The sequence below is a fragment of the Callithrix jacchus genome, chromosome 7, assembly GCF_049354715.1.
Source record: "Callithrix jacchus isolate 240 chromosome 7, calJac240_pri, whole genome shotgun sequence".
Taxonomy (NCBI): Eukaryota; Metazoa; Chordata; class Mammalia; order Primates; family Cebidae; genus Callithrix; species Callithrix jacchus.
In genome coordinates, this window is record NC_133508.1 from 80,852,778 (window position 1) to 80,880,536 (window position 27,759).

At 42.3% G+C, this 27,759-nt stretch overlaps 1 long non-coding RNA gene and 1 pseudogene across 1 annotated transcript; both read left to right on the plus strand.

Moving 5' to 3' along the window:
• The first annotated feature begins 12,403 nt into the window (after positions 1-12,403).
• Positions 12,404-13,171, plus strand: LOC100388217 (high mobility group protein B3 pseudogene; annotated as a pseudogene).
• A 6,428-nt stretch (positions 13,172-19,599) lies between these two features.
• Positions 19,600-23,599, plus strand: LOC144577151 (uncharacterized). Its single transcript, XR_013520461.1, has 2 exons — positions 19,600-19,852; positions 22,194-23,599. It is a non-coding gene; the product is annotated as an uncharacterized LOC144577151 (long non-coding RNA).
• The last annotated feature ends 4,160 nt before the right edge of the window (positions 23,600-27,759 follow it).

Below are 27,759 nucleotides of genomic sequence, written 5' to 3' on the forward strand. Positions count from 1 at the left end.
CTCCGTCTCAAAACAAACAAACAAAAAAACTAACTTGTGCCGGGTGCAATGGCTCATGCCTGTAATGCCAGCACTTTGGGAAGCTGAGACAGGTGGATTACTCCAGGTAAGGAGTTCAAGACCAGCTTGGCCAACATGGCAAAACCCCATCTCTACTAAAGATGCCAAAAATTAGCTGGGTGTGGTGGTGTGTACCTGAATCTCAGCTACTCAGAAGGCTGAGGTAGGAGAATCGCTTGAACCCTGGAGGCGGAGGTTGCAGTAAGCCAAGATTGTACCACTGCACTCCAGCCTGGGTGACAGAGTGAGATTCCTCAAAAAAAAAAATAATAATAATAATAACCTAGCTTGTAACCTCTTCCTCACTCTTCCCTCTTTTTTTCTTACCATCCAAAATTTAGTTTTTCTTTGTACTTTCAAATAAACCTAGGCTTCCATTATTTGATTTTTCAGCTTTATGAAATATCTTACAACATATAGCTATTGCCTCTGAATCAGTTAATAAGTTTATTGGGTTTTCTGTCTTCTTCCGCTTTTTAAGTGATATTATTTCCAAGTTGACAGAGTATATCACATTTTCATATTAGTCTACTATCCTTATCTCCACATTTGTTTTTGCCTCACATTTGCTGCTACACACAGTCAAGATTTGCTGCAAATATTTTTGCCAAAGTTTTTCCAATTATCTTTTCTAGCCCTTTCCCTCTTAGGTTCATCAAGAAGAGGCAATGGGAAAAATATTCTCCAAGTTCTGGTATGTTTAAAATTGCTCTCCTACAGCCTTGATATTGCAAGTTAACTGACCCACAATGTATTTCCTGGTGTAAATGCTATTCCACTGTTTTCTTGTATTGAATGCTTATGTCAAGAACATGATGTCAACATATAGGCCATGGTCCTTGGCTCTGCCTGCACACTTTTGGTTTCTGTTTGTGTGGATTTTTTCCCCTTCCCTTCATGTCTGTTTTATTTATTTATTTGTCTGTTTGTTTATTTATTTTTGAGGCTGAATTTCACTCTTGTTGCCCAGGCTGGAGTGCAATGGCATGATTTCAGCTCACTGCAACCTTCGCCTCCTAGATTCAAACTGTTCTCCTGCCTCAGCCTCCCAAGTAGTTGGGATTACAAACATGCACCACCATGCCTGGCTGATATTTGTATTTTTAATAGAGTCGGGGTTTCACTATGTTGGCCAAGCTGGTCTTGAATTCCCAACCTCAGGTGATCTGCCCACCTCAGCCTCTCAAAATGCTGGGATTACAGGCATGAGCCACTGCACCTGGCTTCTCATCCCTTCATGTCTATATATGTCTTTTTTTTTTTTTGAGACAGAGTCTTGCTCTGTTGTCCAGGGTAGACTGTAGTGGCCTGATCTTGGCTTGCTGCAATCTCCATCTCCCACGTTCAAGTGATTCTTCTGCTTCAGCCTCCGTAATAGCTAGTATTACAGGTGCCTACCACTGTGCTTGGCTAATTTTTGTATTTTTAGTAGAGACAGAGTTTCACCAATTTGGCCGGGCCTGACCTTGTGATCCACCTGCCTTGGCCTCCCAAAGTGCTGGGATTATAGGCGTGAGCCACCACGCCCAGCCCTATGTATGTCTTTATAGGTGAAGTGAGTTTCCTGCAGGTGGCATACAGTTGGGTCTTTTTTTTTTTATCCTTTCAGCCAGTTTGTGTCTTTTAATTGGGGAACTTAAATCATTTACATTCAAGTTTGTTATTGATAGGTGAGAGTAAAATACTCCTGTCATTTTGTTAGTTGTTTTCTGATTGTTTTGTATATGTTATGTTCCTTTCTTCATCTTTTATTGTTTACCTTTATGATTTTGTGGGGTTTTGTTGTAGTGATAATGTTTGAGTCCTTTCTCCTTCTCATTTGCATATCCTCTCTACCAGTAAGGTTTATACTTTCATTATAGTTATTGTCCTTTTGCTTTCAGTTGTAGCACTCCCTTAAGCATTTCTTACAGGGCCAGTGTAGTGATGATAAATTCCCCCAATATTTCTTTTTCATTTTTGAGGAATAGTTTTGCTGAATATAGTATGCTTTCTGGAAATTCTTTTCTTTCCACACTTGAAATATATCATCCCATTCTTTCCTGGCCTGTACAGTTTCTGCTGAGAAATCCACTATTAGTCTGATGGAGATTCCCTTATATGTGACCTGATGCTTTTTGCCTGTTGTGTTTAGAATTCTGTCTTTGTCTTTTACTTTATTTTTTTTTCTTTTGAGATAAGGTCTTGCTGTGTTGCCCAGGCTTGAGTGCAGAGGTTACTTTACAGGCACAATCATAGCACACTACAAACTCCTGGCCTCAGGCTCCTAAGTAGCTGGGATTTGATGATAATGTGCTTTGAAGAAGACTGTTTTTAGGTTGAATCTATTTGGGGATCTTTAAGCTTCCCATATATGAATATCTACATCTCTGACAAGACTTTAAAAGTTTTCAGCTATTATTTTGTTAAAGAGGTTTTCTATGCCTTTGCCCATCTCTTCTTCTGAAATTACCAAAGTTTGAATATTTGGTTGTTTTACATTATCTCACATGTCATCCACACTTTCTTCATTCTTTTTTCATTTCTTTTTGTCTGACTGGGTTATTTCAAATGACCTGACTTTAAGTTCCAAAATTCTTTCTTGTGCTTGATCTAGTTTATTGTTAAAGCTCTTGAATGAATTTTTTATTTGATTCATTTAATTGTTCAGTTCCAGGATCTCTGTTCGGTTTTTTTATATCTTTGTTGAATTGTATCTCTTTTATCTCTTTTTTATATCTTTGTTGAATTTCTCATTCAGATCATGAATTGTTTTCCTGATTTCTTTGTATTATTTATTTGTGTTCTCTTGTATCTCATTGAGTTCTTTAATATCATTATTTTGTATTCTTTTTCAGGCTATGTTATAGATTTCCTTTTCTTTTTGATGCTACTAGAAAATTATTGTCTCCATCTGGAAGAGTCATGTTTCCTTGCTTTCTCATGTTTCTTGTGACCTTATATTGATATCTGCTCATCTGGTGTAACAGTTGCTTCTTTCAATTTTATGGACTGGTTTTTGTAGGGGTAGCCTCTTTCCTAAAGCTGCATCTATAGTTGGTTGGGCAGGGTACTTTGGCTTTGATTCTGGGTGGTATCTTCACTGATAATCAGCATCAGTGGTGTCTGTGAGTTCCTCAGTGGCATAGGATGTGGTTGTTAGTAGGGCTGTGACAAGGCTTTCCTGGGGAAGGGGATGCCAGTTGGACCAATTCTCAACTGCCTAACATTTTGGTGGCAGTGGTTGGCCAAGTGTACCAGTCCTCAGGCCCCTGGATGGTGTATGTGGGTGCTGGCAGTGGTGGGTATGGACAGTCCAGTGTTTAGGCTTCCAGGTGGGATGCTCAGGTACCAGCAGTGGCAGTAGTGAGCTGAGTGGGTAGGCCACTGGACCCCCAGGAGATGTGTGTGGCATTGGTGGTGATAGTAGCAGTGGGGACAACCCTTAGGCCCTAGAGCAGGATGCACAGCAGTCAGTCCTGTTTGTGGGCTGGGAGGGCCAGTCCCTCACCCCCTGAGAGATACACATGTAATCTGGTGGTGGGTGGATCTGTCCTTATGCCCCCAGATGGCATACACATGCACCAGTGGTGGAGGGCAGGGTGGCCAAATTATCCCCAGGCCAGGCCCCTGGATAGTGCATGTGGGTGGTGGTGGCAGATGGAACAGACTCATCCTGAGGTCTCTGGATGAGGCACATGGGTGCCAACACCTCTCCTCAAGCCTAAGGACCGTACACAGGTGGGCTGTTCTCCAGGCTTTCTGTAAAGGTACATGCAGGTGCACGGTGGCCTTTCTGAAAGAAATGGGGTTGCTGTCAGTGGCATTGGCCCTGGAGCTGGAGGCACTCAGGCTCTGGGAAGTGCATGCTTTGGCTCCCTTTGTCCCAGGTCAGTCTTCCTGGTGCACTGCTTTGCCTGTTCCCCAGGGTGTGGGGCATTGCATGGCATAGAGTGCTGGAAATCAGTAACACTGCTGGGTCCAGCTGGCATATTAATGCTACAGCCTTCTGAGTAGATGTAAGGAGATGTCATTGGGGTCCAGGGATGAGGAAGTGCAGGGGTTGTTGGGGCCCAGGGCAGGATGCAGTCTGGTGGGAGCTGAGCTCTCAAATGCCCCTATGCTGCAGCTGCTTGGGTCTGGGGGGTATGTGGGACTTAGTGTGAACTCCGTCTCTGAAACAATGCCATCACGTGTCTCCAGGCAGCTCTCTATGCTAGTCTCAGGGCTTGCAATGGCCAAGGGGCCTTCCCCTGGCTAGGCTTGGAGTCTGCAGTAGGAGTGTAGACTGCTGGGGATCTCTCAACTTTTCTCTACAATTGGGAGTTGTGAGCTGATCCTGACAGGCCCTGCTGCTTTAGTTCTCTCGTCTTCTGTGCACCTCAGAGATTCCCTGTCACTTCCCTGATCAATTCCAGCGTTCTCTCTTAGAAGCTCTATTCAACATGTGGTTATCTACTCATCGTGTTGGTCATTCTTTGTGGAGGAGGCAAGTGCTGCCTGGTGCCTCTAGTCACCTATCCTGAAACCCCTCTTAAGGGTTTTTTTAAATCTCCTGGAGTCCAGTAGCAAGTCAGTTCTCAAAGGAAGAGTGTGTAATGAAGAGGACATGCTTTCCAAATGATACTCTATCTAATAGAGGAAAGCTGGCCTCCACTGGAAATTTCAAATGATTGTCCTTGTAGCCTTAATATACTTATGTTAATACCAAACCAGAGATTCTCAAACCAAAGATCCTAAAGCTCCCACAGTTTCATTGTTTTAACTAGTCAAATAAGAGGTTACTTCAGGCTTCAATGTTTTCCTCTGTCTTCTATTGATGAAGAAAAAGAAGAAAAGGAAGAATGGAGGGTTAGAGAGCTGGTGCTACATGTGTTCAGACTATATGTGTTTCCAGAAAAAAAAAGAGAGAGCTGGTGATATAGTAAGAAATATCCATCTGGTCTTTGTCCTCAGTTGCTGACAGAGTTTCCAAAGACTTGGAATTTTCTGAGTGATGGGGTGATAAGGACATTTTTTGTTATTCATGAAAAGTCCTTTCCACCCATACTTGAGTTTATGCTAATCATGTGAGTCTTGGTGGCCCCTGAATAGCTAGGGGGCTGGGGGTCAGAGGAACCAATCATGATTAGAGGGTTGGAACTTTCAGCCCCATCCTGGGACCTCTAGGGGGAGGAGCTGAGCTGGAGATTGAGTCACTCACCATTGGCCAATGATTTAATCAATTATGCCTACACAATGCAGCCTCTGTAAAAATCTCAAAACAGAGGGGTTCAGGACCATCTGGGTCAGTGAACGCATCCCCATGCCAGGAGGGTGGTGCACCTCAGACTTGACAGAGACAGAAGCTCCTGTGCTCAGCTCCCTTGCAGACCTCGCCCTAGGCACCTCTTCACTGGCTGCTCACTGGTGTCCTTTATAATATCCTTTATAAGAAGCCAATAAACCCAAGTAAAGTGTTTCCCTGAGTTTTGTAAGCCATTCTAGCAAATTCTCAAAACTGAAGAAGGAGTCATGGAAACCTCCGATTTATATTTGGTTGGTCAGAAGTACATGTGGTAACCTGGGACTTTGAACTGGTATTTGAAGTGGGGGCAGCATTGTGGGACTGAGCCCTTAACAGGTCAAGGCTGCACTAACTCCACGTAGTTTGTGCCAGAATTAAATGGAATTGTCCAGAGGGTTGGAGAATTGGTTGTTGGTGGTATGTAAAACTCCACACAATCCACACACTGGTGTTTGAAGTGATGTGAGTGAAAACAGTTCAGAGAGCCCTTTGGGACATTTTCCTATAGTGGGCCCTGGATCCCATGACACTGCCATATAACTATTTACCCTTCTCATGGGAACCAGATGGGATTAACAGACTGTGACAACAGTCTTTTAATTTTCCATAATATTTTAACTTTTATCTGTTAAAAGTTGTCCAAGACCAAAGAAAGCAACTTTTTTTTTCCCCCTCAAGACAAACCAGATGCCTTAAACGCCTGCCTCCAGGGCCCACAGGCTTATCACAAACCCTTAAATAAGGCCCAGAGCTTGCCAGGCTCAGCTCAGCCCAGCAGCCCGCAGGCAGGTGGCCCATAGCAGGCCTGGCTGGTGGGCTCTGGCTTAGGGAGTACTGGGATTCCCAGTCCAGATCCTCAGAGACCCTCTAGGACTGAGCTGCCACTCAGCCTGACTGAAACAGTCCCTGAATCCCAGCAGCTGGGATGTTTTTTGGCTTCAAAAAACATGTTTCCTGGGAATAATGCCTGTGGTGGGAGAAGCAGTTCAGCGAAGCCACTGAGGACAAGCCCACGGCGTCCTGGGGTGGGAGCAGCAGGCCCAGAACAAGGATACCAGCCCCAGACTGTATCTCTGCACCAATAGTGGGGATTGGGAGAGGCCAGCTCAGGTTCCCTCAGAAGCTCCAGGCTCAGGGGTTAGGGCAACCCAACCGCAAATGCTGGCAGGGGTGGAAGTCTAGAGTGTGAGCCACATCCGCTGCACAGTGTACACTCTAAGATAGCCAAGTCCTAGGACACATGAAGACTTTCTATAGGAAGGTTCTCATCCTCTGATTCCAGGCCCTGTCTCCCAGGGAGGAAGCAGAGACCAAACCTTAATGGGATGTGTGTCAGGCAGCATCCACACAGCAACTCTGTGAGGTTGGTTGCGTTGTTCTATTTCACAGATAGGGAATGGGGGCTCAGCAGAGGTGAAGTGTCTTGCCCAGGTCTCACAGCAAGGAATGCCGGCCAGGATTCAGGCCCAGGTCTGTCTGGCTCCAAAGCCCATGTGTTTTCTCTAGGGAAGAAATGGGAAGTGGTCCTATCCAATAAAGACCCTCAGGTTAAAAGCTCAGGGGCTCTCAGCCTGGTGGGCAGGTTCCCCTAGGGTCAAAGCTGAAACATTTCCAGGGGCAGAAGTGGGGGTTAAGAGTGATGTCTACCAACAAAGCACCAGCAACCAGTGCTACAGGTGATGGCCCTGGCTGCCCAACAGCTGTGGGTGGGGCAAGGGCTGGTCTGGTCCTGAGGCCTTGTGGCCCCAGGTGGGCAGAGCCAGGCTATAGAGCCACGCAGTCTCTAGCAGCCTGCCGAAGTGGGCCTTCATGTGGGGCCAGATGGGCTGGCCCTGGCAGCAGGGGTAGGTCAGGCACCAAGGGACTTATCCCCAGTGGCTACCTTGCTCAAAGAAAGCAACTTAAAGAAAATAATTTATATTAAAATTTGTATTTGATCTAACACTTGAAAACTTGACCTTTTTAGCTGAATGGCTTCACCTGGGGAGATGGGAATGAGGGAATTAAGAGCTTTTTATTATGGAAAATGTCAAACATCCACAAAGTAGAGAGAATAGTGTAATAAGCGTCCATACACTCATCACTCAGTTTGAACAGTGAGCAACATTATGTTGCTCTTATTTATACTCTATCCTCCCCACCACTTTTTTTCACTTGCTAGAGTATTTTAAAGCAATCAAGAATAAAATATCCTTTACTTGTAAATTCTTCACAAAAAATCTTGATCATAAGCAAGCTTTATAACTATCACAGAAACACAGTTTTATGATCATACCCAGAAAACGATAATTCCTTGGGAACACAAAATATCTGAGAGAGGTCTCAGTCGATTTAAGAAGATTATTTTGCCAAAGTTAGGGATGCATGCCTGTGACACAGCCTGAGGAGGTGCTGACGACAGGTGCCCAGGGTGTTGGGGCATAGCTTGCTTTTACATATTTTAGGAAGGCATGAGACATCGATCAATACATGTAAGTTGTTCACTGGTTCAGTCTGGAAAGGCAGGGACAACTCGAAATGGGGAGGGGGTTTTGGTTTCCAGGTCATGGGTAGGTGAGAGACAAACAGGTTCCTTTGAGTTTCTGATTAGCATTTCTGAAGGAGACAGTCAGGTATGCATTTATCTCATTGAGCAAAGGGGTGACCTTAAATAGAGTAGGAGGCAGTTTGCCCTAAGCCGTTCCCAGCTTGACCTTTCCCTGCAGTGTAGTGATTTGGGGGTCCCAAGATTTATTTTCCCTTCATATTTCCCCCTTTTCTTTTTGAAATCTTTCAGAGAAAGCATTTTTGAAGGAAATCAGTCTCTGGACTCAGGTTTCCTGTGATTTCTCATTGCTAGGATGGTTTATTCCTAGCAAAACCTACCTAGACAGGTAGGTCCCATGTTATTAGGAAGAGAAAATAGGGGGAAGAAGGGAGAAAACAACAACAAACAAAAAAGAACAACCCTGGAAAATGTATATAGGCCATATTACCCTGAAGCCCATACATCAATAGGCAGGTAGGAAAGTGGCTTATATATGTAAATAGGTGGTTGTTATTTGCTTCTGAAGTTTGTTGTCTAGCTTTAGTTTGCAGGGCTTTAAGAAAGCACAGCTTAGTTTTCAGTGATTTCAAATTAGAAAAAATGGGGCAGGGGAGGAGAAAAGAAACGTGAAAAGTAAAAAGTTCCTCTTCAAAGTTTCCCTTTTTGTTAAAAAATAAATAACAAGTGTTGGAAATAATTTTCTTCTTAAAAAAAAAAAAAGAAGGCCAGGCACAGTGGCCCATGCCTGTAATCCCAGTACTTTGAGAGGCCAAGGCAGGCAGATCATGAGGTTAGGGAGTTGGAGACCAGCCTGGCCAATATGGTGAAACCCTGTCTCTACTAAAAATACAAAAATAACCGGGTGTGGTGGCACATGCCTGTAATCCCAGCTACTCTGGTGACTGAGGCAGAAGAATCACTTGAACCTGGGAGGCAGATGTTGCAGTGAGGCAAGATTATACCATTGCACTCCAGCCTGGGTGACAGAATGAGGCTCCATCTCAAAAAAAAAAACAAAACAAAACTGACTTCCTTTAAGTTTCCTTGCTTTTTGCTAATAACTCCTTGTTAAGCCCTATGTAGCTGTTAAATATAGTAAAGGAATAAGTACATTCTCTGTTCTACTTTAAACAAGTTACATGTTCTGGCCTATAGCCTGCTCAGACATGTCCGAACATGCCCAGGCATTTCCTGCCTCTTCCTTATTTGGAAATGTTATTATTCTCCTAGTTTCCCCAAAACAACCCCCTTGGTTTCTTTGTTCTCCATCGCATGTTTACCTATTCAGGAAAGTTCTAGGTTTTTAGCCAATCGAGATCAGTCTTGATTGTGTGGTCCAGCTCCAGCCAATGAAGATAGGACACAGCAGTAAGGACCCAATATGTCAGGGATAAAAACTTCTGTCTTTCTTTGTTCGATGTGCTCTCATGGCAATCAGACTTCTGAGAAGCACCCTTTCTGCAGAAACTAAAATTGCCTTGCTGAGAAAAGTTCTTCATCTGAGCATTGGTTCTTCCTTTCAGCACTGAGGAACAAGCATTTGTTTCCAACAGAAAGAAGGCAAAAAAATGGAAAACATTACTTTGGAGACTTGTAGCCAGGAAATATTAGAATTCTGTCCAAACTTTAGAAAATAATAAAAATGGGGCTGGGCGTGGTGGCTCAAGCCTGTAATCCCAGCACTTTGGGAGGCCAAGGCAGGTGGATCACGAGGTCAAGAGATCGAGATCATCCTGGTCAACATGTTGAAACCCCGTCTCTACTAAAAATACAAAAAATTAGCTGGGCATGGTGGTACGTGCCTGTAATCCCAGCTACTCAGGAGGCTGAGGTGGGAGAATTGCTTGAACCCAGGAGGCGGAGGTTGTGGTGAGCCGAGATCGCTCCATTGCACTCCAGCCTGGGTAACAAGAGCGAAAACTCCGTCTCAAAAAAAAAAGGAAATAATAAAAATGGAAAAACATTAGGCAAGACTAGAATCTAACAACAGGTGTACTAAACCTTTTGAAACATTTTTCTCTCTTCAGTTTTCCATTTTTACTAAAGACAAATCATGGTAGGAACAATTTGCTTTACTATACTTGGCATGAATATACAAATGTACAGCAAGAGTAATTATTTTTCACATAGGTTTTTTTTTTTTGAGATGAAGTCTCACTCTGTCACTCAGACTGGAGTGCAATGGCACGATCTCTGCTCAATGCAACCTCTGCCTCCCGGGTTCAAGCGATTCTCCTGCCTCAGCCTCCCAAGTAGCTGGGAATACAGGCATGGGCCACCACACCTGGCTAATTTTTTGTATTTTTAGTAGAGACCGGGTTTCACCATGTTAGCCAGGATGGTCTCAATCTCCTGACCTTGTGATCTGCCTGCCTCAGCCTCCCAAAGTGCTGGGACTACAGGCTGTGAGCCACCGCACCCAGCTCTCACATAGGCTTTTTAAATTGGCTTTGACGGAACTTTGTGCCATAGAAGGACTCTCAAATAAGACTTTAAAAGCTGAACCCAGCCATGGCTTTATACCATCAACTACCTATGGTTGAGTAAATTCCTTTCCTCTTGAGGTCTCAGAATAACTTGGGGCTCCTGGGTCTGTCAGAAAGTGACATTCTTTACTAATCACAGGTCAGGAACCCTGCACAGGGATTGTGTAGACTATGAGGCCAGTTTTCCCAAGATGTTTTATTGGCTCTGTAAGTCAAGTTTAATTCCTTACAGGAAAGCACACCATTCCAGTCAAAGCCTTGGTAAAATAACCAGTCACTCTTATTATGTCCTGTTACAAAACAAAACCAGATTCTTATTGCACTTATGCAAATAACTATATTGTCATAAGAATACTCGCAGTTTCCAAATTCTGAAGAAATCAGATAAACAAATATGCTCCAAGTTTTGTTTACAGGAGTATATTTTACTCAATTGTTAACAACTGTAATTTGCTCAAATGTTTTCTTGACTCTGAAAAACAAAACAAAGGATCAGCAATGTTTTAAGCAAAAAAAAAAAAAAAAAATCAAAAGGGATTACTTCAATCTTCTGTTAGTTCAGTCCATGCAGTTAACTCCTGTTACATTTGATATCATGAACATTCCAGCTCTCCAGAGAGTCCTGAAGGTTTTTTTCCTTTATTCTAATGTCACAACTGCCAAAGTTATTAGATACCTTCATTCAAAAGCACCTATCAAAGTCCTATTGCTGATTATAAACCACCTTTTGAAGAAGATCAAAACAAGATAGCAATTTATCCATGGATGACAAAAAGTCATAAGACAGCCACTATTAAAACCACAGTTGACCAGGAATTTTGGTTACTTCTATAGCATTCAACAATTTTACATAACAATTATAATTAATAATAATAACATACACTAAGTCATATCAGAATTATAGGAGTTTTACATAGTTTTGTAACACATACCAATAACATTTATACAAATACAGTCCAAGGAAGGCCAAACACCATTTCGTATTTGACAATGCTTCTTGTATAATTTTTATACCAAATAAGCTGAATATGGCTCTTTTGGACTTCAAGGGACTAATATCAAAACATTAATGAGAAACCAAGTTAGAATTTGACTTTGGAAAGTTGGTCAAATACAAAAAATTTTAAATGCTCAATATAACAAAATAGGATCACAAGCACAGGCCATTATAAAATAAGTTGTTCATTTAACCACACTGATAACTCAAAGATTTTTTTTAAAAAGTGAAAACTTTTATTCTTTGAGAGAGAAGACTTAATATCCCAAACAATAAGCCCTAATAAAAACAGCATGTGGCTGATTACATTTGTTTTCCAAAATTTTATAAACAACCTATACAATTTTAATTATCTTGACCATAAGATATAATTTCCATAAGCCTTTTATAACCTTTATAGTTTTTATTGAGGAGTGGGTTAATGCTCCAAGAAAACCCTGTTAATCTGATGCAGGTGTTCTTATACTGGTCTTGCATCAGTGTGCCTTTGACATTAATGGTTAATTTATAGAGAAACTGAACTTATTTTATCTCTCAAAATTGGCCCTTATACAATCTCATGTGCCCATCTCTTCTGTCATAGTCCCTGGGTCTTGAAGAGTTTAATCGTTTTAATTTCTGGCCCTGTGTCTTATGAATGCAATTTATTTTGATTGGCATCTCCTACCAGGCCTGAAGATGAGGATGTAATTGCTGTTAGTGTTTAAGATTTAGCAGGACTTGGTGTCCTTTTTAGACCCAGAAGTCAAAGCCCTTTAATTCAATGGCACAAGGACTTTAACAGCACATACAGAAAGATATACTGATGTAATAAGTTTAATTAAAAAACTTTTTTTTAATCTCAGTTTTTTTTTCCCTAAGCAAACCAAAACTTTATAATAATGGCATAGGAATTGCTTTGATAAAACATAAAATCTGTTGGTCCAGTTACCAAAATGCAAAAGAAAAGAACTTCTGCAGTGCACAAAATATTATATTGGAAGAAAACCGACCTTTAAGAAAACATTTTTGAGGCAGCTCTCGTGGAGGCAGCTAGCGCAAGGCTGGGGAGCACTGAGCAGCGTGTTGTGCCCTGCGCTGCCCAGACTAGCGAACAATACAGTCAGGATGGCTAAAGGTAACCCCAAGAAACCAAAGGGCAAGATGTCTGCTTATGCCTTCTTTGTGCAGACGTGCAGAGAAGAACTTAAGAAGAAAAACCCAGAGGTCCCTGTCAATTTTGCAGAATTTTCCAAAAAGTGCTCTGAGAGGTGGAAGACAATGTCCAGGAAAGATAAATCTAAATTTGATGAAATGGCAAAGGCGGATAAAGTGTGCTATGATCAGGAAATGAAGGATTATGGACCAGCTAAGGGATGCAAGAAGAAGTAGGATCCTAATGCCCCCAAAAGGCCACCGTCTGGCTTCTTCCTGTTCTGCTCAGAATTCCACCCCAAGATCAAATCCACAAACCCTGGCATCTCTATTGGAGACGTGGCAAAAAAGCTGGGTAAGATGTGGAATAACCTAAATGACAGCGAAAGCAGCCTTCCATCACTAAGGCGGCAAAGCTGAAGGAGAAGTATGAGAAGGATGTTGCTGACTGTAAGTTGAAAGGAAAGTTTGATGGTGCAAAGGGTCCTGCTAAAGTTGCCCGGAAAAAAGTGGAAGAGGAAGATGAAAAAGACGAGGAGGAAGAGGAGGAGGAGGAGGAGGAGGAGGAGGAGGAGGAGGAGGAGGAGGAGGAGAAAAAAACTGTTTATCAAAAAAAAAAAAAGAAAGAAAACATTTTTAGCATCAGGCCACAACAAACAGAAACCAAGGCAAAAAACTTACATGAGCTGAAAATTAGTTGAAGGAGAACATTATTATTTTGCACCTTTTAAAAGGGGAGAGAAAACCAAAAATGGCCAGATGCAATAAAAGTTGAACTTTGGGTTAAAAAAATTAAAATTTCATATACTTTATTAAGAGTAAATGAATCCCTTAAGACAATTTTATTGTTATAAACAACTCTTTAGTGTATTTTTTTAAAAATATCAAGACCCCCATCTCTAAAAATACTATTATAAATTCTCTTTAATTATAGACAATTTGACACAAATCATTTATGACATGCTTGGACTTCCTGTTTTATCCTAGACATTCTTCTTTCTTAAATAACTATTTTATTTTAGGACAAAAATTTACCATACAAGATTCTTTCCCATATAAAATTACTTTCCTTTTAACATTTCTTGCCCAAGTACCTCTTTATAACTTTCTTCACATTGTTCTTATTCACTGATTACCTTTACCTAATTTCTTAAATAACTCTTAATTCCTTTTAAATTGGATAAAAATTATTTTCCTTTAAATAAGAACACCTTTCTTTTAGTTTTTGAGAAAAATGTTTTCCTATAATTTTAAAAAAATTGGAAATGGCCCAGACATTTAATGAATATCTATTATTTAGCTTAATATAACTTTAGACTTCAAATTATATGACAAGATTATCTACAAGCATTTATTCCATTTACCTAAGTAATTAATTTTTAAAAAATAGTTTACTCAGATTACTTATTGAAACTGTGATAGTTATAATTTAAAGCTGTTTTCTTGTTAACCATTTTTCTGACCTGTGAATTTTAGGTGTTCATAAGTAAGAAACTTAAGTTTAGATAAATGGATTTTTTTTGTTTTGCCAATAACTCAGGATTTAGGTGTTTTCATTAACCAAACAATATTGACTGCCTTATTTATTACATTGCCCACAAAGATAATTCTCTTTTGAGCTGCATTCACAGCTTTATAATCCTCATGCCAAATTTTGACATCTAGCAGAGATAAATAATGTATGTTGACAATTCTGAAGCCATTTCTAATTTTATTTCACCAAAATTTTAAAACCAATTTATTTATTAAAGTTTACTTAAGTCGTGTGAACTTGAAAAAGCATTTGGCTTAAAGTCTCTGTTTTTCTGATAAAGTATTTGATTTAAAAGCTTTTTAAAACCGATTAATTAGAGCTCTTTTATACATTTTTAGGACTAAAACATCATCTGCATGACACATATATACATAGATATATTAGACACGAAAGAGAAGTCAATCTTACAGATATAAGTCTTCTAATTTTTTCTCCTATTTTAGACTTTCAACTTCTTGTTAACGTATTTTATTACCCTCGGCAGTTGTCAGCTAGGTAGCCCTAAATTTGCATATTAAAGGAACTCTTAGGTTAAAAAAAATCAGATAGCAAAATTTACATCTCAAAGTACAGAAAGAGAATCTGGTGGTGGTAGAGGGAGATTAAAGTTGGATACCAAATTAAATATAAAATTATAAAATGTATCATAGGATTGTATAAAGAGACCAATTTTATTTAGATAGGGACTACTTATCTTTTAACTAAATCCCAGAGCTCTGCACAGAGCCCACACTGAATCCTGTGTCTCCAAAAAGGAAGAATTATTATGAAGCTAGACCACAAGATGCTTTGACAGTGCACTTAAAAAACATTTTTTTTTCAAAACAAATACTTCTAAATGCCTAAGTTACACTCTTCCTTGGCTGGGCATGGTGGCTCACACCTGTAAACCCAGCACTTTGGGAGGCTGAGGTAGGTGCAGATCACCTGAAAGCAGGAGTTTGAGACCAGCCTGACTAACATGGTGAAACCCTGTCTCTATTAAAAATACAAAAATTAGCTGGGTAGGGTGGCATGCATCTGTAATCCCAGCTACTTGGGAGGCTGAGACAGGAGAAACACTCGAACCTTGGAGGAGGAGGTTGCAGTGAGCTGAGATCATGCCACTGCATTCCAGCCTGGGCGACAGAGTGAGACTCAGTCTCAAATAAGTAAATAAATAAATAAATAATAAATAAATTACACTTTTCCTTAAAAACCCAAGAGTAGCCTCTGTTGTAATAACTCTGTTAGTCAAAAAAAATTGGGTAACATGATACAAAAGCAAGCAGTTTAAGATCTGAGACAAACTTGTCTGTTTACGTTCTTGGGTTCCATGAGGAAACCCAAAGAAAAACAGGTTACTCCCCAGAAGAAAGTCTGGCCCTTCTCCATTTTCTTTAAGCAATTCCAGGCTATTATAAACTATTTTAGGTCCCTCATGCAGCAGAGGGTGGCAAGAGAAAGGATAGACAGGAGAAGTAAATGAAGTAAACAGAATTCAGTCAACTGAGAAGAAAAAACTTTTCTTCTTTTTTTTTTTTTTTTTGAGATGGAGTACGGCTCTGTAGTCACCCTGGAGTTCAGTGGCGTGATCTCGGCTCACTGCAATCTCTGCCTCCCAGATTCAAGCAAATCCCTTGCCTCAGCATCCTCAGTAGCTGGGATTACAGGTATGCACCCGCATGCCTGGCTAATTTTTTGTATTTTCAGTAGAGATGGGGTTTTACCATGTTGGCCAGGCTGGTCTCGAACGCCTGACCTCAGGTGATCTGCCTGCCTTGGCCTTGCAAAGTGCTGGGATTACAGGTGTGAGCCACTTACAGGTGTGAGCCACCCAACCTGGTCTGAAAAAAGCTTTTGCTTGAGAAAAAGACAAGGTCCTAGGAGACCAAAAAAAAAAAAAGGCCTTTTAATACAAAACAACTTGGATGTTAGTTTTCAACATCCTTTAAACTTTTGAACTTCTTTAAAAAGTTTTTAAAAATCTTGTTACCATATTTCATCTAGGACAAACTGCTGATACTTCAGAAATAACAAGTATCAAACCAGAAAGGACTTGATTAGGAACCCAATAGGCTGCCAAGGTGAAAAGAAAAAAAAAAGAAGGCAGGACCATAGTATTGGAATTTCAGCATGGGGCAACACCCAGGCTCTCTGTTTGGACTGGCTAGCAAAAAGTGGCCTTGTTATGTAAATAAAACCTCTTAAGTAATCAAAATAAACAATCTTCCCTTTTCTTCCCCTGTTTTGCTGGCCATTTCCCCCCCACCTTCTTTTTTTGGCAAGAATTTAGCCACTTCAGAGGTCTTGTTCCCAGTAATTTGGAACTTTCCTTCAGATTTAATCAAGTTGAACAGAGTTGGTCAAACTCAATAGGAAAAAGACCGGAACAACAACAAAAACAGAATTAAACAAATGGCAACAAAAAGCAGTTAAGCAAAACAAACAAAGGGTTGCTGCAAAGGATTACTGAGTGCTCTAATGATAACCATAAATTCAGATCAGCTGGTTGTTAGTCTTAACTTTAGCCTGCATAAAACCCCAATTCTGGAAAAAACTCAAACTCACCTTCCCTATTGGAAGCAAGCTCAAACTCCAGAAAGGAGTTACCTGCCTAACATAGTCATGGAAGTGGGAAAAATTGCCTTCCTTGTTGGAAGCAAGTAAAAATCCAGAAAGGGGAGTGTACAGCAAAATAAACTTCAGCTATCTGGGATTCTCTGGAGGGCAGGGAGCTTCCGGGCCTCAGCAAATTGTCCTTTAAGGTTTGAGCCATAAAGATAGCTCAAGCTGATACCAAGCACCGACAGGAGATTTGTCAAAAGTCAGAGCCACCTCCACTCAGGGTCCCTTCATGGTTGCCAAATGCGAACACAAAATATCTGAGATAGGTCTCAGTTAATTTAAGGTTATTTTGCCAAAGTCAAGAATACACACCCATGACACAGTCTCAGGAGGTCCTGATGACATGTGCCCAAAGTGGTCAGGACACAGCTTAAAAAAAAAAGAAAAAGAAAAAGAAAAAAAAAATTCCAGCAAGGTTGGAGAGATATTTGTAAAAAAAAAAAAAAAGGGGGAAAAAAAGATAAAGGATACAGCTTGGTTTTATACATTTCAGGGAGACATGAGACATCAATCAATATATGTAAGTTGCATATTGGTTCAGTCTGGAAAGGTGGGACAACTCGAGGCTGGGAGGAGGGGAAAGGCTTTCCAGGCCGTAAGTGGGTGAGACAGACAGTTGCATTCTTTTGACTTTCTAATTAGCGTTTCCAAAGTAGGCAATCAGATATGCATTTATCTCAGTGAGCAGAGGGATGACTGAATAGAATGGGTGGCAGGTTTGCCCTAAGCGGTTCCCAGCTTGACTTTTCTCTTTAGCACAGATTTATTTTCCTTTCACATCCGTAATCTCATATAATGACCAGTCCATGTTCAATTTTCCTAATTGTCCCTAAATGTCTTTTGAAGATCATTTATTTAAATCAGGACTAAGGCTATATAGTTCATTAGGTTGATAAGTCTTATCTCTCTCTCTCTGTCTCTCAAGTTAAATACAGGCTTTTCTTTTGAAATAATTAATATTTTTCCTGGTTTCTAAAACAGAAATCAGATTTTTTTTTTTTTTGAGACTGAGTCTTGCTGTGTTGCCCAGGCTGGAGTGCAGTGACATGATCTCAGCTCACTGCAACCTCTGCCTCCCAGGTTCAAGCAATTCTCCAGCCTCAGCCTCCCAAGTAGCTGGTAATACAGGCATGCCATTGCTGGCTAATTTTTGTATTTTTAGTAAAGACTGGTATCACCATGTTGGCGAGGCTGGTCTCAAACTACTGATCTCAAGTGATCTACCTCCCTTAGTCTCTCAAAGTGCTGGGGTTACTGGTGTGAGCCACCACACCCAGCCCAGAAATCAGATTTCTAAACAGAAGAAACGGTCTTAGCCAGATTAAACATTCAGATTGGCCTAAAATAACAGACAAACTGAGTAAATTAATTTGAATAAATTGAACACACATTCAGAGCAGAATTGTGCCTTTTGGTCAGCAAAATGTAAACCAAAGGCAAAAGTCTGCCAAGAGTAAAGCAGGCTTTCTTTTAAAAATATGTATACAGCACAATGTATTTTTTTTAATCCAAGTTCATTTCGAGTTCACTTTGACATTATTTAATGTGCATTGCTAAGTTAGAATACAAACTTTTTAGTTAAAAAAAATACATATAGTATAGAAAGTTATTTTTATTTGAGTCTTCTTTGTACTTTTTTTTCTTTTTTCCTTTATTTTTTTTAGCAACCCTTGGTGCTAAATTCTTTATACTTTTTAAAAATGTTTTCTTTTTGATTTTACATATTTAGTGTAAGAAATTACTGCAACAATCATAGGACTTGAAGCAAAGGTTTGGGCACAAAGCATGCTGATTGTCAGGGTCATAACTCTGGTGCCAGTTTAAATAACAGAGAGGCTTTTTAAAAGAAAAAGATATTTACATGGGAATAGAGTATTGTAATAGCACTATGTCATAGTATAACTATAACACCCGTAGTGTGTGAAACTGTGTATGTATTTACGGAGGTAGAAGAAGACAAAAATCTTTAAAGGAAAAAATGAGGCTTTATACGATTGTTTTGAAATAATTATCTTTGGCTTATAAAGATCCGTAACAAGAATGACACCATTTGTAGTTGTTGAGCAAGTGTCCATGTAGAAGCATTTTTTTTGTATAAGATTGTGGTAGTCTTTGTGTGAGGCTGTGGCTTTTGTAGTATTTTGGGATCGTTTCTGTCGTTAGGCATGCAAGTATGAGAACGCTCACTTCATCGCTTTATGGTCTTAAGGGTGTTTTGTTTGTTTTTGTTTGTTTGACAGGGTCTTGCTCTGTCACTCAGTTTGGGGTGCGGCAGCATGAGTGCAGTCCACTGCAGCCTCAACTTCCTGAGTAGCTTCCTCCACCTCATCCTCCCAAGTAGCTGGGACCACAGGTGCACACCACCACACCTGGCTACTTTGAAATTTTTTTGTAGAAACAGGGTCTTGCATGTTGCCCAGGTTGGTCTCGAACTCCTCGGCTCAAGCAACCTGCCCACCTCAGCCTCCCAAAGTGCTGGAATTAAGGCTTGTGTCATCGCACCCAGCCAATTTATCATTTTTTAAATATTCCTGATTTTATTATGATCTTGACAACTTTTATATATTGTTTTTGATTAAATCTTTTTTTAAAGAATTAATTTAATTTAAAAAAAAAAAGAAAAACAAAAAGACAGGGGTCTCGCCATATTGCCAGACTGGTCTGGAGCTCCTGGGCTCAAGTGACCCACCTCCCTTGGTCTCCCAACACACATGAGCCACTGTGCCCGGCCCAAATCTTTTTTTAAAAGTATTACTGATTGTTTGGAAAACTCTGCCCCTACCGCAAACGCTCTCTCTCTCTCTCTCTTTCCCTCCCCCACAAAGAGGCTCCCTTATCTCTCACTTTACATACCGGTCCTAGCCCTTCCGCCGCCCAGCTTCCCGCCCAGCAGTTCAAACTGACCAACAGTTGCCCACCACCTCGGCTTTTGGCTTCCCCACCCCCCAGCCCTTCAGCCCCCTATAAAACAACCCTGCCCCTCTGAGCGGCGCGGCCATTTTTCCTTTTCGTCCCGGCTGGCCTGCCCGGAGGCTCTTTCCTCTCAATAAAGCCTGAACTTAAGGAATTTCCTCTAGCCTGCGGTCCGGTTTCTTTCCCAATAAGCCCAGTCTTCCTGCAGAGGGTAGGTCGGACAAATGGTGCCGAAACCCGGGACGGGAGCTGAGGCCGTTGGCCCGGCCACGGCCCCCCTCCCCAACCTACCCAACACTGGCCCTGCCACCTCCACGTTCCGATTAAGGTAAGCCAAGTTTTTCTTGCTTTGCCTTCCCCCACTTCCCGTCTCCTCTTCCTACGGCATGGTGCAGTTGCTCCCTCTCCGGCGTTCCGCACGGACTCCTTGCCTTGTCTCGGCCGAGCCAAGGTAGTCTTCCATTCCCGCTCCAGGAGCCTTCCGAGGGACAGCCGCCAGACGGGGGACGCCCCTCTGACCGCTTCCCTTTCCGTACTTAATTGTACTCCGGGGAATTTGCAATGAACGGGGACGCCTTTTCGTTGCATCTGCCCATCCGCGCCGGAGAGTCTGTAGCTGCGCCTGCCATGGGAAATTCGGAGTCCAAAATACCTCTGAGCACCCCCCTCGGGTGCTTGCTGCGAATTTTACCAAATTGGGATATTCCCAAACCCTCAGAAAGAAAAAGCTTATTTTCCTGTCCCAGGTGGCTTGGCCCCAATACAAACTCGGTAACCAGTCACATTGGCCCCCGACTGGCACTTTTGATTTCAACACCCTCCGAGATCTCGACGATTTTTGTCGCCGCGCGGGCAAGGACAATGAAATTCCTTACGTCCAGGCTTTTTGGGACCTCCGTACCCACCCCAACCTATGTTCTTCCTGCTCCACCTACCAAATCCTCTTATCTCGAACCCCCCGTAAATCTTCCTCCACTACCTCTCCCCCTCCCTACTCCTCACCGGAGGATCTGCCTGAACATCTGTCCTCTCCTGCCAATCTCAGCAACCAGTCGCCATCAACGGCACGCCCTTCCCCCACTCCCTCTGCACCTCCTACCTCAGAGGCCATGCCTTGCTCTCCCTCTACTCCCTCCGAGCCCCCTCCCTCAGAGGCCGCACTTCCTCTTGCCTCTCCGGTGGCGGCCCACACCCACTCCCACCAGCCAGCTATCCTGGCCCCACTCCGAGAAGTGGCAGGCGCAGAAGGTTTAATCAGGGTCCATGTTCCTTTCTCACTCCAAGACCTGTCCCAAATTGAGACACGTTTAGGATCCTTCTCAGCCAACCCGTCCACATATATTAAAGAATTCCAATACCTCACTCAAGCATAAGAAGCCCTAGTCCGGTACACTCGACTAGATCCAGCTCCCAAAACGGGGCCACTGTATTAGCCTCCCACTTTATCTCCCAATCAGCACCCGACATAAGAAAGAAACTAAAGAAAGCAGAAGAGGGGCCAGAGACTCCCATCCAAAACCTGGTAAAAATGGCCTTTAAAGTATTCAATGCCAGGGAAGATGCGGCTGAGGCTGCCCGCCAAACTCGCATGAAGCAGAAGGCTGCCCTCCAGACCCAAGCCCTAGTGGCGGCTCTAAGGCCGGCAGGGAACCAGAAGCCCAAGGCCGAAACCCATGCCCCTCCAGGGGCATGTTTCAAATGTGGAAAGGAAGGACACTGGTCCCGAGCCTGTCCACAACCACGGCCACCAACTAAGCCTTGCCCTATCTGTCGGCTCCCGGGACACTGGAAGTCAGACTGCCCCAGCTTCCCCAGGGTGCCGGTTCCTCAAAACAGACACACTGGTGTTACACAGCCGGCAGTCACCCTCAGTATGGAGGAGCCTGCTTGCCAGGAGCCGACCTCCGAGGGAGCTCCGTTCCCCAGTCTACTAGGGCTGCTTGATGACTAGCGGGGCCCTGGCTTTCCGACTCCGGTTACCCTCGCCGAGCCTAGGGTCACAAGACATGGGGGCTACCTACTCCGCACTTCCTTCTTATTCTGGCCATCTCACCCCTTCCCAGGTCTTAGTCATGGGAATCGATGGGACCCCGAGTATCCCCTATCAAACCCCACCACTCATGTGCTCATATAACTCCACTCCCTTCACCCACTCCTTTTTAGTAATCCCCACCTGCCCAGTTCCCCTTCTGGGGTGAGACATCCTTTCAAAGCTGAAGGCCGTCATAACCTTCCCCACCGCCAGCCCACACAGCCTTTTTCTCCTAGCCCTCAATACTCTGCCTCAGAACTCCAGACCCTCCAGTCTACCCCCGGGGTACAGTTCAAGGATGACTGGGCCTTCAAGCATAACCTCCTCATCCTCCCTGAAAAGCAAAGGTACCAGATAATCCAAGACATCCACAATTCACTCTACATTGGGCCTAAAGCCTTATACCGATTCCTCAACCCACTTTTTCACCCTCACCATCTCCTCAGTACCATACAGGAAGTCCAGTCCTCATGTACTGTCTGCGCGAAAACTAATTCCCAGGGTTCCTGTCATCCCCGGCGCCAGCTTCATCAGCTACGCGGGTTCCTACCTGGCCAAGACTGGCAAATTGATTTCACCTATATGCCAAAGCACAAACAGTACCGGTATCTGCTAACCATTGTTGACACTTTTTCAGGCTGGATTGAAGCTTACCCCACAGCCTCTGAGTCTGCCGGGACAGTAGCCACTCATCTCATTCAAGACATCATCCCACGCTTTGGACTCCCAGCTACCATACAGTCAGACAACGGCCTAGCCTTTATCTCCAAAGTCACTAATGCCGTTTCTACCTCTCTAGGAATTCAGTAGAAGCTACATGCCGCCTACCATCCCCAGTCCTCTGGTAAGGTAGAACGGGCCAATGGCCTAATAAAGGAGCATCTGACCAAGCTCATGCTTGAGCTCCGCCAATCCTGGGTAACCTTACTTCCTATCGCCCTCACCAGAGTAAGAGCAAGCCCCCGGGGCCCATCACAGCTTAGCCCATTTGAGCTGCTGTATGGTTGCCCCTTCCTGCTTTCAACTCCCCCACCGCCAGAGACTACTCCTCTAGACAGCTACCTCCCCTACTTTACTCAGGATTAGGAGGAGGGGCACTAGTCCACTCTCACCTGGCCATAGCCCGACTGACCTCACAACTCCAAGCGGCTATTGATGACTCTACTGAGTCTTTAGCATCACTCCAACGACAGATCACCTCAGTTGCCCAAGTTGCCTTGCAGAACCGAAGAGCCCTGGACCTGCTCACTGCTGAACGAGGAGGGACCTGTATCTTCCTACAGGAAGAGTGCTGTTACTACATCAATGAATCCGGCCTAGTAGAAACCCGAATCGAGAGCCTCCAGAAACTCAAAACTAACCTGCAGAGTCAGAAGTTCTCGGCTGAAGCCACGGCGTGGTGGTCTTCCTCTATGTATACCCTCTTGTCCCCATTGCTTGGGCCCCTAGTAGCTGTTTGCCTAATCTTACTTATTGCTCCTTGCTTTCTACAGTTCCTATAGCGGCGCTTTCAAGAACTGACTCGAGTCACCATCCACCAGATGCTGCTCCAACCCTACCCTGAACGAGTGCAAGAAACAGACCTCTCCCCGAACATCCAGGCTCCTTAGGAAAAGAAACCTCTTCAGAACCCCCCGTTGACCCTTGTCAGCAGGAAGTAGCCAGAGAGACAACCGACGCCCCTGACCCCCTCTTTTTCTTTTCTTTAAGGAGTCGGGAATGTTTGGAAAACTCTGCCCCTACCGCAAACGCTCTCTCTCTCTCTCTCTTTCCCTCCCCCACAAAGAGGCTCCCTTATCTCTCACTTTACATACCGGTCCTAGCCCTCCCGCCGCCCAGCTTCCCGCCGCCCAGCTTCCCGCCCAGCAGTTCAAACTGACCAACAGTTGCCCACCACCTCGGCTTTTGGCTTCCCCACCCCCTAGCCCTTCAGCCCCCTATAAAACAACCCTGCCCCTCTGAGCGGCGCGGCCATTTTTCCTTTTCGTCCCGGCTGGCCTGCCCGGAGGCTCTTTCCTCTCAATAAAGCCTGAACTTAAGGAATTTCCTCTAGCCTGCGGTCCGGTTTCTTTCCCAATGAGCCCAGTCTTCCCGCAGAGGGTAGGTCGGACACTGATCATTACTCTGTAGTTAGGCTTTCAAGTCCCCGGTGTCAGGATTAACCTGTCTTGGTTGTTGGTCTCATCTCTTGTTTCCGGGAATAATTGGCAACTGAGAGTCAGTGTCAAAATTTTAGTCTCGTTTGAGTAACAATGGAGTTTGAAGAAAATGGCCCTTAGGCTGTTTATCTGGTGTGTATTATTAAGTTTAATTTTGCTTGTTTTTTAATCTTTTGTCTTCTTTTAAAATTTTGGGGCAGTATTATTTTGTTAGGAGCTGCATTTTTGTGAAAATTTAACACAAGCAATAGATAAAAAGTTTTAAAAGGGGAAATTAAAGTACATTATTAGTAATTTGACAATTTTAGTTTGTATAATCGTTTTGAGCCATGAACTGAGACTTAAAAGACTACCAATTGAATTAATTAAATGGCCATAGGGAATTCAGTTACACCTGTGGTAATTATATGACCTGTTTTGTTAATTTTCTGTGTATGATTCTTAACTTTTTTAGGTATACCATGTAATATTAGTAATAGTATAGACTTTTAAAATTTCTTTTTAATCTTAATTTAATTTAATTTTGAGTCAGGGTCTTGCTCTGTTGCTCAGGCTGGATCATGCTAACTGCAGCCTGGATCTCCCAGGCTCAGGCAGTCTCCCCACTCAGCCTTCCGAGTAGCTGAGTGCACAGGTGCGTGCCACCACAACTGGCCTTTTTTGTAGAAATGGAGTCTCCCCATGTTGTCCTGGCTGATCTTGAACTGTTGGGCTCAAGCAACCCTCCAGCTTCATCCTTCCAAAGTGCTGGGATTATAGGTGTCAGCCACTGCACCCACTACTCTAGCCTTTTAAAGTTTTAACTAATGGATATTAAAGGATTTTTAAGTTCTTGTTTTTGTTTTTCTTCTTCTTTTTTTTTTTAAAGAGATTGTGGCCTTGAACTCCTGGGCTCCAGGGATCTTCCTGTTTCAGCCTCCTGAGTAGCTGGAACTATAGGCCCGCACCACAAAGCCTGGCTAGTATTTTTCTTTTTTATAGAGACAAGGTTTCATTACATTGCCCAGGCTGGTCTCAAACTCCCGGCCTCAAGTGATCCTCCTACTTTGGCCTCCCGAAGCACTAGGATTACTGGCATGAGCCACCACGCCTGGCCTAGGTTAGCTTTTATGTTACTAGTTGAAGTTATTGATTGTGAAATTTTAATTATACTCTTTTGTTCAATGAAAAAGGTAGGCATTAAGGAGGATAAAAGTTTGATTATGATACGGACTGTTGCATTGGTATCTTTGAAAAAGTTGTCTATAATATGAAAACATTTACTTTTTTTTTTAACCAAGACTTCCCTCCACAAGTAAAAACCGTTAACTTTTCCTGGGAGCTGCAGTTTCAGTTTCCTTGGTCATGACATTGGGTGGTTTGGTGAATGTTTTGTGTGGCCTGTATATCAGGCATGAGGCTTGGTTTTTAAAAGTAATTCAGTTTTCGTTTAGAAACAGAGTATTTTTTGTTTTTCATTAGAGAGTTGGAGGAAATTTTGGAGGAAATTAGAATTTAGTTTAATATGGTATATAGGTAGATAAAAGGAATTGGAAAATAATGTATGGGGTTACAGTCTAAGAGGTGTTTTATAGGTTTTTTTAGAACATAATTTAAAAAATGATTATATAGGAATCTTAGATTTAAAAACTTTTTAAGGCTGGGAGACCAAATCGAAGCAGATATTAGCTTTTTAAAAAAGTCTTAAAGTTTTTGAGCCTGTAAGGAAGTAACAATTTTTAGTTATTGTCAGGTTGAGAACTCTTGAAGTCAGGCATTTTATGTGCATTTAAAAATACGATGGTTTAATCAATGTTTTTAATTGTATTTTTTATAAAGAAAGAGTAGATTTTAATTGAATTTGTGTAAATAATTATGTTGTTATAAAAATTATGAATAGTTTTTGAACTTTTAAAGGAATTAAGTAGGGAGAAAAAGCAAATGTTTTTTATCTTTGTTTATAAAAGTATATTTTGGCCAGGCACAGTGGCTCACGCCTATAATCCTAGCACTTTAGGAGGCCGAGGTGGGTGGATCACCTGAGGTCAGGAGTTCGAGGCCATTCTGGGTAACACAGTGAAACCCGTCTCTACTAAAAAAAAAAAAAAATTAGCCGGGCTTAGCGGCATGTGTCTGTAATCCCAGCTACTCTCAGAAGGCTGAGGCAGGAAAATTGCTTGAACCTGGGAGGCGGAAGTTGCAGTGAGCTGAGATCATGCCACTGCACTCCAGCCTGGGCAACAGGGTGAGACTCTGTCTCAAAAACAAAAAGTATATTTTATTAGGTTATTATTATTATTATTGAGACAGGGTCTTACTCTGTCCCCAAGGCTAGAGTACAGTGGCATGATCAAGCTCACTGCAGCCTCAATCTCCCAGGCTCAAGCGATCTTTCCACCTCAGCCTCCTGAGTAGCTGGGACTACAGGTCATGGGCCACCATACCTGGCTATTTATTTTTAATAGAGACAAGGTCTTGCTATGTTACGCAGGCTATTATTGTAAATTATCGATCACATATGAGATAAATTTTTCTTTAATTTTTTCTTTTTTAGAAATGGGATCTCACTTTGTCACCCAGACTGGAGTGCAGTGATGCATTCATAGCTCCATTGCAGCCTCTGAACTCATAAACTCAAGCAATCCTCCTGCCTCAGTCTCCCAAGTGGGGACTACAGGCATACGCCACCATACCTGACACATTAAAAAATTTTTTTTTGTAGAGATGGGGGTCTCACTTTGTTACCTAGGTTGGTCTTGAACACCTGGCTTCAAGTGATCCTCCTGCCTTGACCTCCCAAAATATTGGGATTACAGGTGTGAGCCACCATGTCTGGTCAAAAATTTTTTAATTGAAAAAGAAACAGTATGGCCAGGCGTGGTGGCTCAAAAAACTCTCACATTATTATGAACACCTCTATTCACACAAACTAGAAAACTTACAAGAAATGAATTAATTCCTGGAAACATACAACCTCCCAGGATTGAACTAGGAAGAAATAGAAATCCTGAACATGCCAGTAATGAGTTCTGAAATTGAATAAAGTAATAAAAAGCCTACCAAGCAGAAAAAGCCCAGGACTGGATGGATTCATAGTTGAATTCTACTGGATGTATCAAGAAGAACTTGTACCATTCCTATCAAAACTATTCCCCAAAATTGAGGCGAGGGGACTTCTCCCTAACTTATTCTATGAGACCAACATTATTCTTTTTTTTCTGAGACAGAGTTTTGCTCTTGTTGCCCAGGCTGGAGTATAGTGGCATGATCTTGGCTCATTGCAACCTGTGCCTCCTGGGTTCAAATGATTCTCCTGCCTCAGCCTCCCAAGTAACTGGGATTACAGATGTGCACTACCACACCTGGGTAATTTTTATATTTTTATAGAGATGGGGTTTCGCCATGTTGATCAGGCTGGTCTTGAACTCCTGACCTCAGGTGATCCACCTGCCTCACTCTCCCAAAGAACTGGGATTACAAGCATGAGCCACTGCACCCAGCTGCTTGTAGTAATTTTATTAAGTGTAAATTAATATTTTAAGAAAACCTTATTGTTTTAACATAGGGGACCAATTTTTTTTGTTTTGTATTAATGTAGTTTTAGCACTAAAGTTTAATATTTAGAAAGACATAAATAACTTTTTAATTAGTCAATTTGATTATGCACAAAACTTCTAAAATAAATCTTTTAAATGAACCTTATTATAACTTATTTAGATCATTGATGACATGTTTGGACTTTCTGTCTTGCTTTATTGATTGTTGACCCTTGAACAACAGAGGTTTGAACAGCATAGATCTACTTCCATATTAATTTATTTGAACCAAACATGGATCAAAACTACAGTATTAATGGGGTATGACACTCTGGTACATGGAGAGCCAAATTTTTGTATGGGGAGGTTCTTTAGGACAGACTGGGGGACTTGAGTATGCATGGATTTTGGTATACTTGGGAGTCCTAGAACCAATCCCCCTACCAAGGGATGACTGTATATATATATTTGAAATAACTAGTTTATTTTAGGACAAAAATATAGTATATACAATTTTATTTATTTAGTT